Source organism: Dreissena polymorpha, chromosome 12, assembly GCF_020536995.1.
Source record: "Dreissena polymorpha isolate Duluth1 chromosome 12, UMN_Dpol_1.0, whole genome shotgun sequence".
In the NCBI taxonomy this organism is placed as follows: domain Eukaryota; kingdom Metazoa; phylum Mollusca; class Bivalvia; order Myida; family Dreissenidae; genus Dreissena; species Dreissena polymorpha.
In genome coordinates, this window is record NC_068366.1 from 58,456,868 (window position 1) to 58,466,722 (window position 9,855).

A 9,855-nucleotide genomic window follows, 5' to 3' on the forward strand; every position below is an offset into this window, starting at 1 on the left:
CTCTGACGTGATAATAATGACGTCATGAGCACGCGTGCTTAATATTTGTAAAAAAAGTTTTTTGCTGTATGTGTTGCATTTTGTGTTAAAAATATATTACATCTTGGTATCGAATCGTTTGTTTTGTGTAATCTGATTCGATTTTACTAAAAATGAGTACTTTATAGTTGATTCCGAGTAATGTGACTATCCTCTACACATGACTGATATAAGAACTTCCTGTTGACCATTATATAAAAAAAATATATCAGGCAACGTTTTATCAGGCAGCTATCAATGCGGTGGTATGATAAATAACGCGCATGAATATACCCCTGTTTCCCAGAGCGCTGCTTACTGACATACTAAATAGATAAGTCTCGACAGAATTCGACACGTGGACTCGTGTGTAAAAAAGCTAATTGTATGTTTCTTGCTGCCCATTTTACTTTTATGTAAGTAGTCTTTTTGATGTCATTAAATTTATCAAATACAACAGAACAACTCAAAAATAAAATCATTAATTTAATATTACAACTGCAGTATTGTTTTTAAATTTAATAAATGGTTTCTTATCAACACAACTGTAGGTATAGCATGTTTTTTACGTCTATCTTGCTGAACAATCCTTAGTTGATACTGTTCTTTTATTTCGAGAATATTTTATACAAATCTGGAAAAGTATCGACACGTCATCTTTTGTTACCGCACTTTAGTTCTTTTGCTTAAAGCCCTTATTCTCAAATAATATAAAAATATAATTTCACGAAAATATTTTTATTTCAAATCTTACCGATCAAAGTACAAAATCGCATTTTTTAATCATTCATATAACAAGGATGCTGTAAATATAAGTCGTATACGTCATATACGCGCGCTAAGCGATGATACCGATTGAGTTAATCCGGTAAGTCTATTTTGCGTACAGAAAATTACTATAGTAAATTCACAACAAGCGCTTTCGAAAATAAACATATTTAAATATAGTGCTTTAAACAGAAACAAATTGCTGTATAATAGTCTCGAAATATTGTCAGTGTATAAGGAATTTAACCCATCTATGCCTAGTGGACTCTCCCATTATTCTAAATTAGATCAATTTATTTCCAAAATTAGGGATGTCTAGTATATTCATTTCTATATTTAGAATATTTCTTACAGAAATTCCTTTAAGCAAACAGCGCAGACCCTGATGAGACGCCGCTTCATGCGGCGTCTCATCTTGGTCTACGCTGTTTGCCGAGGCATTTTTTCTGGACGCTAGGCATAAATGGATTAAATATTTCCGATGGCCATGTGGTGTAGAACTAGGATACTTGAGTTTAATGGGATATTAACGAAAAAAACAACAACATACTAGTGTATTAAAGAAGTTTCGAAGACGGAATTCGATAGGCTTTGATTTCCCGTAAAAGCAAACGAATGATAACAAATCCTGCACGAGAATTATGTAAACAGCACGAGAAAATTGAAAATACAATATCATTATTATTTATACTGTTTAAGTTACAGCAATGTTTTAATTTACCTTGGCGTCGGAAACAGGCAAATGTTTAAGTACGCAATCTTTACATTTAATTGAACTGCAAACTACCTAACACTGTTTCTGTTCGGAGATCTAAAATCCTTGCAAAATAAACAGAAGTTAATCTTCTGCTTCTGACATCTGCTATTTGAAACATTCTGGTCAAATAAATCTCTCATGCGGGCCTAAATTGTCTGCGTTTATACCTCAGCGCAAGACCTGACGACATACAAGCGATGGAAACCACATACCATAGACGCCGAAGGCAACAAAAACTCGCAGCACTTTACATTTATCTTCTTATATTAGGAGATAATACACAAACCTATTGACTACACACACCTGAAGTCATTAAAATTTTGTGAAGAGAAACGATTAAGGCTCCTCTTAATTTGTTTATGTTTATTGTATTTCTAAGAGACTGCGAAAAACAGCGCGTTTCTGGAAGATGTTCCAGCGGCAATTATGTAGTAACGACTTTAACGCAATGGAAACAGAACTATATTTCAACATTGAAGTCAATTTCTTACAATACATGGAATTGTTTCTCCCAAAGTTTAATTAACGCGCAATACTTTTTGTTTAATCCAAACATAACTGCTTGAATATCAATGAATTTGTTATTTTTAAACGTTACTTTCAAACGATAATACATCTGCGAATAGAAATTTCACCACCACCACCAGATTTTACAGCAAATGTACTATTAAGTTATTAACCCATTTTATGCCTAGCATCGTGAAAAAAGGCCTTGGCAAACAGCGTAGACCCAGATTAGACGCCGCATGATGCGGCGTCTCATCTGGGTCTGCGCTGTTTGCTTAAAGGAATATCTGTAAGAAATATTCTAAATATAAAAATAAATATACTAGACATACCTAATTTTGGAAATAAATTGGTCCAATTTAGAAGGATGGGAGAGTCCACTATGCATAAATAGGTTAATTTTAGCATTCCTTTCCATCATATCACACAGTTTATTCATCTGTTGTTTTTTCGGCGCGGCTGTCTAAGACGGGGTTCGGCCCGAATTTGTTTCAGATAATTACACAGCGGGAGAATTAAATGTCCATTTTTCATACCCATTTATGCCTAGTGGACTCTCCCATCTCTCTAAATTTGATCAATTTATTTCCAAAATTAGGGATGTCTAGTATATTTATTTTGATATTTAGAATATTTCATTAAGAAATTCCTTAAAGCAAACAGCGCAGACCCTGATTAGACGCCGCATCATGCGGCGTCTCATATGGGTCGACGCTGTTTGCCAAGGTTTTTTTTCTAGACGCTAGGCATGAATGGGTTAATTCTAATGCAAGGGAATGAAAACTTTCAATAACAGTTTAATGTCAAACAATATCTGTTAAATAAACACGAGAATTATCATTTGTATATTTATGAGCAAAAGTTGGTAAAACAAACGAACTTAAGATAGCGATGAACACTATTTCGGCCCATTTGTGCAATAAGGTACCACTTGCCTTCTAACCTCAATGTCACATAGTACCTTATATGCACAAAGGGTGTGCTTTAATATATCGTTTTTTATCATTCGGTTAAAGGGGCCTTTTCACAGATTTTGGCATGTATTGAAGTTTGTCATTAAATGCTTAATATTAATAAATGTAAACATTGGATCTAAAAAGCTCCAGTAAAAAAACAAGAATAAAATTAAAGAAAGAAAAAAAGTCACCATCAACTGGGCTCGAACCACTGACATCTGGAGTAAAGGTCTATAGACCACTTGGTCATCCGTGCTCATAGAATTAGTGATGTACTTTATACTTTATATAAGCAATGCTCGTAACATCACAACATATAACGACAACGACACAACTCTCCGAATTATTCATTCGTTTCGCGTTGCAACGCTTTTTAATTTTCCGGTTTTAAATCGTCAAACGATGCATGCAATGGATATTTAAGAGCATGGTAACTGTTCAGAATTACTGTTTCCTCACAGATATCTACAACGAAAATTTGCGATTGTGAAACACTTTTTTTTTATTTTGTCAATTTACCAAAACGTGAAAAGGCCCCTTTAAGGTAGCGCCACTGTAATGGGCATCTTTCCAAATATAATCTAATGTATCATTTTCTTAATCAGCATCATTTCACTGAACTACATGCAGATTTTGAGGCAGGCTTTCCATGCTTTTAAAAAGATACTGATTTTTTTCAAAACCAAACCCCACGCTATGCTTTTGTCCAGTATATTTGCACCCCCGGGGTATGTCAAAGTTCCATAATTTATCCAGATTTCCAAATATGGGCATGCAATTGGTGTGTACAGATGCAGTAAAGGTGTTAAAAGTTTAAACAAGATGAAATAAGTATTCTTTAACAGACTTTTATTTTTTATAACTTGTCTATGGAAGAGCGCGATGAAATGTAAGTGGTTTCAGCCAAGTAGAAATTGGTTTGGTTAAAAACAAAGTGTCATAAAATTCAAAATAGTATCATTTAAGTAATAGTTTGAACTTAGTTTTTATAGATACACTATATACAGCAAACCGACCAATAAATAGACAGATTTACCGTTATCTTTTTGAAATACAAATAAAAATGCAACATGCATGATTCGTATTTTTGGCAGTAAATCACCCAATTTAGCCATTACGTTGTTTGCATTTTAAAAATTGAAGAATGTGCATAAAAATAGCAACCGATTTAACAATGAATTTAGCTTATATGCTATATTAAATCGAATTACGTTAGAAAAGAAATAAAACGCGTCGAAAAAAGTGTGCGTTGTCGGCAGGATTCGGACCTGCGCGGGAAGATCATAATAGATTTCTAGTCTATCGCCTTAACCACTCGGCCACGACAACTTTATATTTCTAAATGCTTAAATTAGATATATATTTATCTTTGAAGAAATCGCGGGAAATCATTACAGTGGCGCTACCTTTTTTAATAAAATGTATATTTTATTTATCCTACATTAAACGCTTTATTAATGGCAATTACTTAGCTCCAATTCACCAGTCTCCGCACAGAGTTTTGACTGGAACCGGCATAGCTGGATACTTTTCATAATATAATACTTAAAAAAACACTCCCGGGCCCGTATTCACCAAACCATTCTTAGACCTAAGAATAAAGAATAGACTTGGAAACAAGAAAACTGCGTTCAGTGTTTGAATATTTACAGGCCTCCACTGGTGATTATGTCATTAACAAAATGTTGTACATGAAGAATGATATAGATTGAGGTGTTTAATGCCAAGTCTGACTCAAAATTCAAGCAATATTTGAACATATCAATTTAAAAAATATTCTTTATTCTTAGACTTAAGTCTAAGAATTTTTTGGTGAATACGAGCCCTGGATCGGGAAGGATTTTCTTGTGATGGCAGAGATTGTATGTCAGAGCATCACCAGGCCCGTGTCGGTGAAAACTTACAAATACTTCTTGACCACGCACTGGCTTCCTTCAGATAACGTTCAGTAAATGGTGAAAATGTATATAAACTTACTGTGTATGGTTAGTGCGCCTTTTATTAACTTCTCCTGCCAAATTATGTACTTTTTTTCCATTAAACTATTATAGGTTTACAATTGTGACATCAAACGGTCGTTTATTTTGGGTCAGATATGTTTTTCTTATGGTGTTCTAAAAATCTAGAGTTCGAGTTGATTTCTTAGAGGCGTCCTGACATCTATACGTTTATTTTAACACCGTTTAACTGTTTAAAGATAATTCATGTTTATATTTCAACATGTTTTAATAATATTGTTATTTTAAAGTGAACTAAAAGATGAGGTCTGTCATTTTGCTTAAACTGCATCAAATAATAGTCGATACCCTTGTAAGTGTGCTGTACCCAAAATAAGCTAGGTTGATTTTATTGCTTTACTGTTCCAAGAAAATCCATACATGCAAACAATATACATTAACAACACGGTTTCCTAGTCTGCACCTTCTTTTTATTGTAATAAACTCTAGTAAAACTTAAACATTGAATTTAAATTCATGGTTTAATATAATAATGGGAAGTCCATTTTTTTATTTTCTGGAAAACTAATCCGGTATTCAGGCTTCTATTGATCAAAATGTCGCCCAATCCATTACCAAATTCCTTACCAATTCCGATGTTATGAACAGTTCATTTCGTTTTTTATATTTCTGTATAATTAATAACACATTATATAGTTCGGACGTATAATTTATTTGTGATTAACTCAGTTTCTATTAACGAAAAATGCGGGCACATACTACACCCTTTTTCGTCTGTGAAAATTACCTAAACACTACAGTACGGAATATTTATTCATAAATTGTAAGGCAAGTTTAATACAATTTACATTGTCAGTAAATAACACGCTGGGTATGCGGATAATTTGATAACAGATGGCACTTCGATACCAGATAACAACAAAAGCCACGCGCGAGAGTTGAGTTCTTCAGCTTTTTTTGCATTTATGTTCTGTTCATTTGGTTTTAAGACACGTAACATTGTTTGGTCGATTAATGGTATAGTACTTCGTATTGCGGAGCAAGAAAGTCGTGAAAAAAACAGTGGATTATATAAAAGAGATAAAATTTCATTGATAATCGTCATGAATTCAATGATCAGTACGTATTTCAACAAAATATAAATACTTGGAAATAAATCAAGAACGTGCCAACTAATCGAAATAAAAGATCAATATGTCCATCAACGTTACAACATGTAAAATTTTAGTTGAATAACGTATTTGAGGAAATTCAAATGTTTTAAGAGTCGGGTGCCAAATTTTCATGGACACTTGTTTTACCGATCATCTCAAAGACAATGGCACTTCGATTCCAGATAACTCGACACTTTTTACCAGATATAACACACTCTTTTTAGTGCATCAGAAATGCAGAATTCGCTGTGGAATACTGCTATAGTAAGCAGGCAATAAATAAAAATGTATGTACTGACGTAAATTAAAAACGAATTACCGAAACATGTTCTTATCCCTTTGGAATATGATAATAAAAGGGAAAGGGTTGTACAGCTCAATATAAAGGGAGTTTTCCAATCTCTTTTAAATTTTGTGGCTTCGCATTAGTATCGCCTTCATGGTGCGATTCTAATGAGCACCAATGACAAAGGATTTTATGAGGTGTACTGGCCGCTTTAAGACCCCTTGCTCCCCTTATCTAGAGTCCTGCTATAAGTTCAATTGAACACAGTCGAGTTGATCCACACCATCCGTTGTATTTTCAATTCTCTTAACCTCAATTAACCACTTAAAAACAAGTTTATTATTTAGACAATAAATTTCGGTCGTCTCTTGAAATATATTACTTCAGAAATAAGCATTTGAATCTTATTTAAAATTTGCACTTATAATATTAATTATATAAATTAGAAGCAATAAGATTTTTGAAAACGAACAACGCCATTGGTTATATTTTACATGTGTATATGTAATTACGTTATGCATAGATTCCCAATGTGTCGGGCTTGACAATGCAAATTGATTCGTACTTCAAAATGTTTGGTAAGAATAGCCATAATATACATAAATACATTTCAGGTAGGAGATAAACCTCGGTTATCAGAGTGCCCAATTTGTTGAAAGTCTCTGTTATCCGAAGTGCACTACATCGGGAATCAAAGCATCCGCAACTTCATGAATACCACCTAATAAAACATGCTCTATCTTCGTTTATATTTCATTGAATGCTATCAAAATTTCAGTATTTGAAGCACAGTGATTACTCTACATGTTGGAAAATCAAACAATTTCTTGCAATATATCTAAGTAGTTCTATTTTGATGAAATGTTTACTGTTCATCCAGTTTATGCTGTTTTCCGACCGAATTTTCTATTTTGGGGGGGAAAATCTACCATTCTTCCGTGATGTTTTTCTATGCAATAGAAAAAGATACACCATTTATAAACTCGACCGCGCCTTGTCTAAAAAACTAATCTTAATGATATAACTTAAAAAAAAACTGATGAACTTAATTACCTCTAGCGCGTGGCTTTTGTTGTTATCTGGTATCAAAGTGCCATCTGTTATCAAAGTATCCGCATACCCGGCGTGAAATAATAACGAGAGTAAATGTTTAATTTGTATTAGACCGCAAAATGTACTTATTTTTAGTTATGTTTAACAAATATAAACGCACCATTCGTATTTACAACTGTGTAATCGTGCAAGGTGCATTAAAAACACGAATACATATCGACGAAATTTTAATACTAACGTAATGAAACTTCAGTTGCACCAGCAGGAGAAACCTAGTTTCTACTATGTGTCTACCTAGTTTTTCATGAGAACCTAGGTTCTCTAGCGTAAACTTAGGTTTTCAAATGAGAACCTAGGTTCTCATGAAAAACATGTTTTTTTGGGATTTCATAAACCTAGATTCTCATGAAAAACCTTGTTTCTTGGGATTATACAACAGGCATAAGCCGTCGGTGATCGCCTCTGGTTCATATGTACGACGTTTTCCGTGCATGGGTGTTCTTGAGGAATGAAATTAGAAAAGAAATCGGTCTACATTGGACTGAACACACGAATGAAAAAATTAAACTGTTTATGAAATGCATCTTTAATTGTAAAATTATTTTGAGACTAAAAATTGAAACAAATTCAGATCAATCGTTACATAATTCATTGTAACCGCATTAAATGAGTTTCAGATATTCAGTTTCCTTGTTCGGCCTCAAACTACTCAGTATTGGGCTATTTTTTACTTTTCTATTTTAAGTATGTCTGTGATATATTTAAGCAATCATTATGGTATAAATAGAGGTTTAATCTCTATTAATAATGTGTAATAATGTATTATTCAATCTTAAGATATCGGCCCACACTGCAAGAAAAACTTATGCACTAAAGACTTTGCAAACATATTTCAATAACTTGAGATATCTGCAAAAATAAAGTTCTTAACGGCGTGTTTTCATTTTGTCCAGCCCGTGTGTAATCATATGTGAACCCCATTCATAATGCGCCCTGAATAATATGTGTCCCGTATTCCAAACGAGCAATTTTACGCCGTCCGACTCGTAATTCTGGAAACCTAGGTTCTCATGAGAACCTATGGTTCCCAAATGAAAACCACGGATTTAGTATTAAAGATGGGAACTTAAGTTCTCGTCATGAGAACTATGGTTTTCACAGTGTAATTTGGGGAACCTAGGTTCTCATGAAAACTATGGTTCCCAAATGAAAACCACGGATTATGGCAAGCAGTTCGACGCATAATCCCAAGAAACTAGGTTTTTCATGGGAACCTAGGTTTTCAAATGAGAACCTAGGTTCTCATGAAAAACCTACTTTGTCATGAAAACCTAGGTTCTCATGAAAACCTATGATATTGAATAAAAACTTGGGTTCTGGAAGCAAGGTGCCATCTTCAAGCGAGAACCTAGGTTCTCATTCTGAAAAACCTAGTTTCTTGGGATTATGCGTAGAACCGCTTGCCGTAGATTAGTGTACAAGTCTTGTGTGCACATAAATGGGTATTCTGCTGAGCAGCAGAAAAGTAATTTCCGTTGAATAACACAGCTTAGGCAACAAGGCCGCAAACAAGTTAACCATAGGTTCCTCATCTGTGTTATCTTACTTGAAAATATATATATCACAGTCTGATCTTGGTCACGTAAGGGGAGAAGTTGTGTGGCGGCCCGGTTACCTCAGTCGGGAGAGCACTCGCCCTGTAAGCGAGGTGTCCCGGGTTCGAGTCCCGGACTGGCCGCACAATTTTCTCACCCTGTGACATATAGACAATATTTCATTTGATAATTGATACTTTCGTCTTAAAAAACACCGATCAATATCATTAAAAAATAATTCAATATCTTTCGATAAAGTTGCCATTTTTCAGAGTTTAATCTTGTTTCATGTCAATTGGACATGTTTATGTACATTTTCTAATGTAAAGTGCTAAACATACATTTACAATTGCCATCTTTTCAAAGTTTGAAAATAGCTTCTTATGAACATTTATGATGCTCGACCTGGGAAAACGGGATAAAAATATAATTAATGTGCGTTAAGTGTCGTTCCAGATTTGCATGTGCAATCCGCACCGGCTAATCAGGAAGGACACTTTCCGCATTAACTAGATTTTCGCTAAGACGAGACTTCCTTTAAACGAAAAATACAATCAAAGTTGAAAGTGTCGGCCCTGATTAGCCTGTGCGGATTACACATGCAAATCGAACTGCACAGGCTAATCTGGGATAATTCTTTTTTACGCGCATGCATTAAGTCCGTTTTTCTCAGAACAATGGTCATATCAGCTTTTTAAAAAGCTTCAGCTGGTAGCCATTCTGTGCGCAAAGATTCGTTCTGAACATCGATGTAAAATATTTGAGATATGCGCATGGTAAGCCTCAAAGTTTTATATCCATAG

At 34.3% G+C, this 9,855-nt stretch overlaps 2 non-coding genes across 2 annotated transcripts; one reads left to right on the top strand and one right to left on the bottom strand.

The window, feature by feature from the left end:
- Window positions 1-4,253: 4,253 nt before the first annotated feature.
- Trnas-aga (transfer RNA serine (anticodon AGA)) lies at window positions 4,254-4,335 on the bottom strand. The gene has a single exon. It is a non-coding gene; the product is annotated as a tRNA-Ser (tRNA).
- Window positions 4,336-9,121: 4,786 nt separating this feature from the next.
- Trnat-ugu (transfer RNA threonine (anticodon UGU)) lies at window positions 9,122-9,195 on the top strand. Its single transcript has one exon. It is a non-coding gene; the product is annotated as a tRNA-Thr (tRNA).
- The last annotated feature ends 660 nt before the right edge of the window (window positions 9,196-9,855 follow it).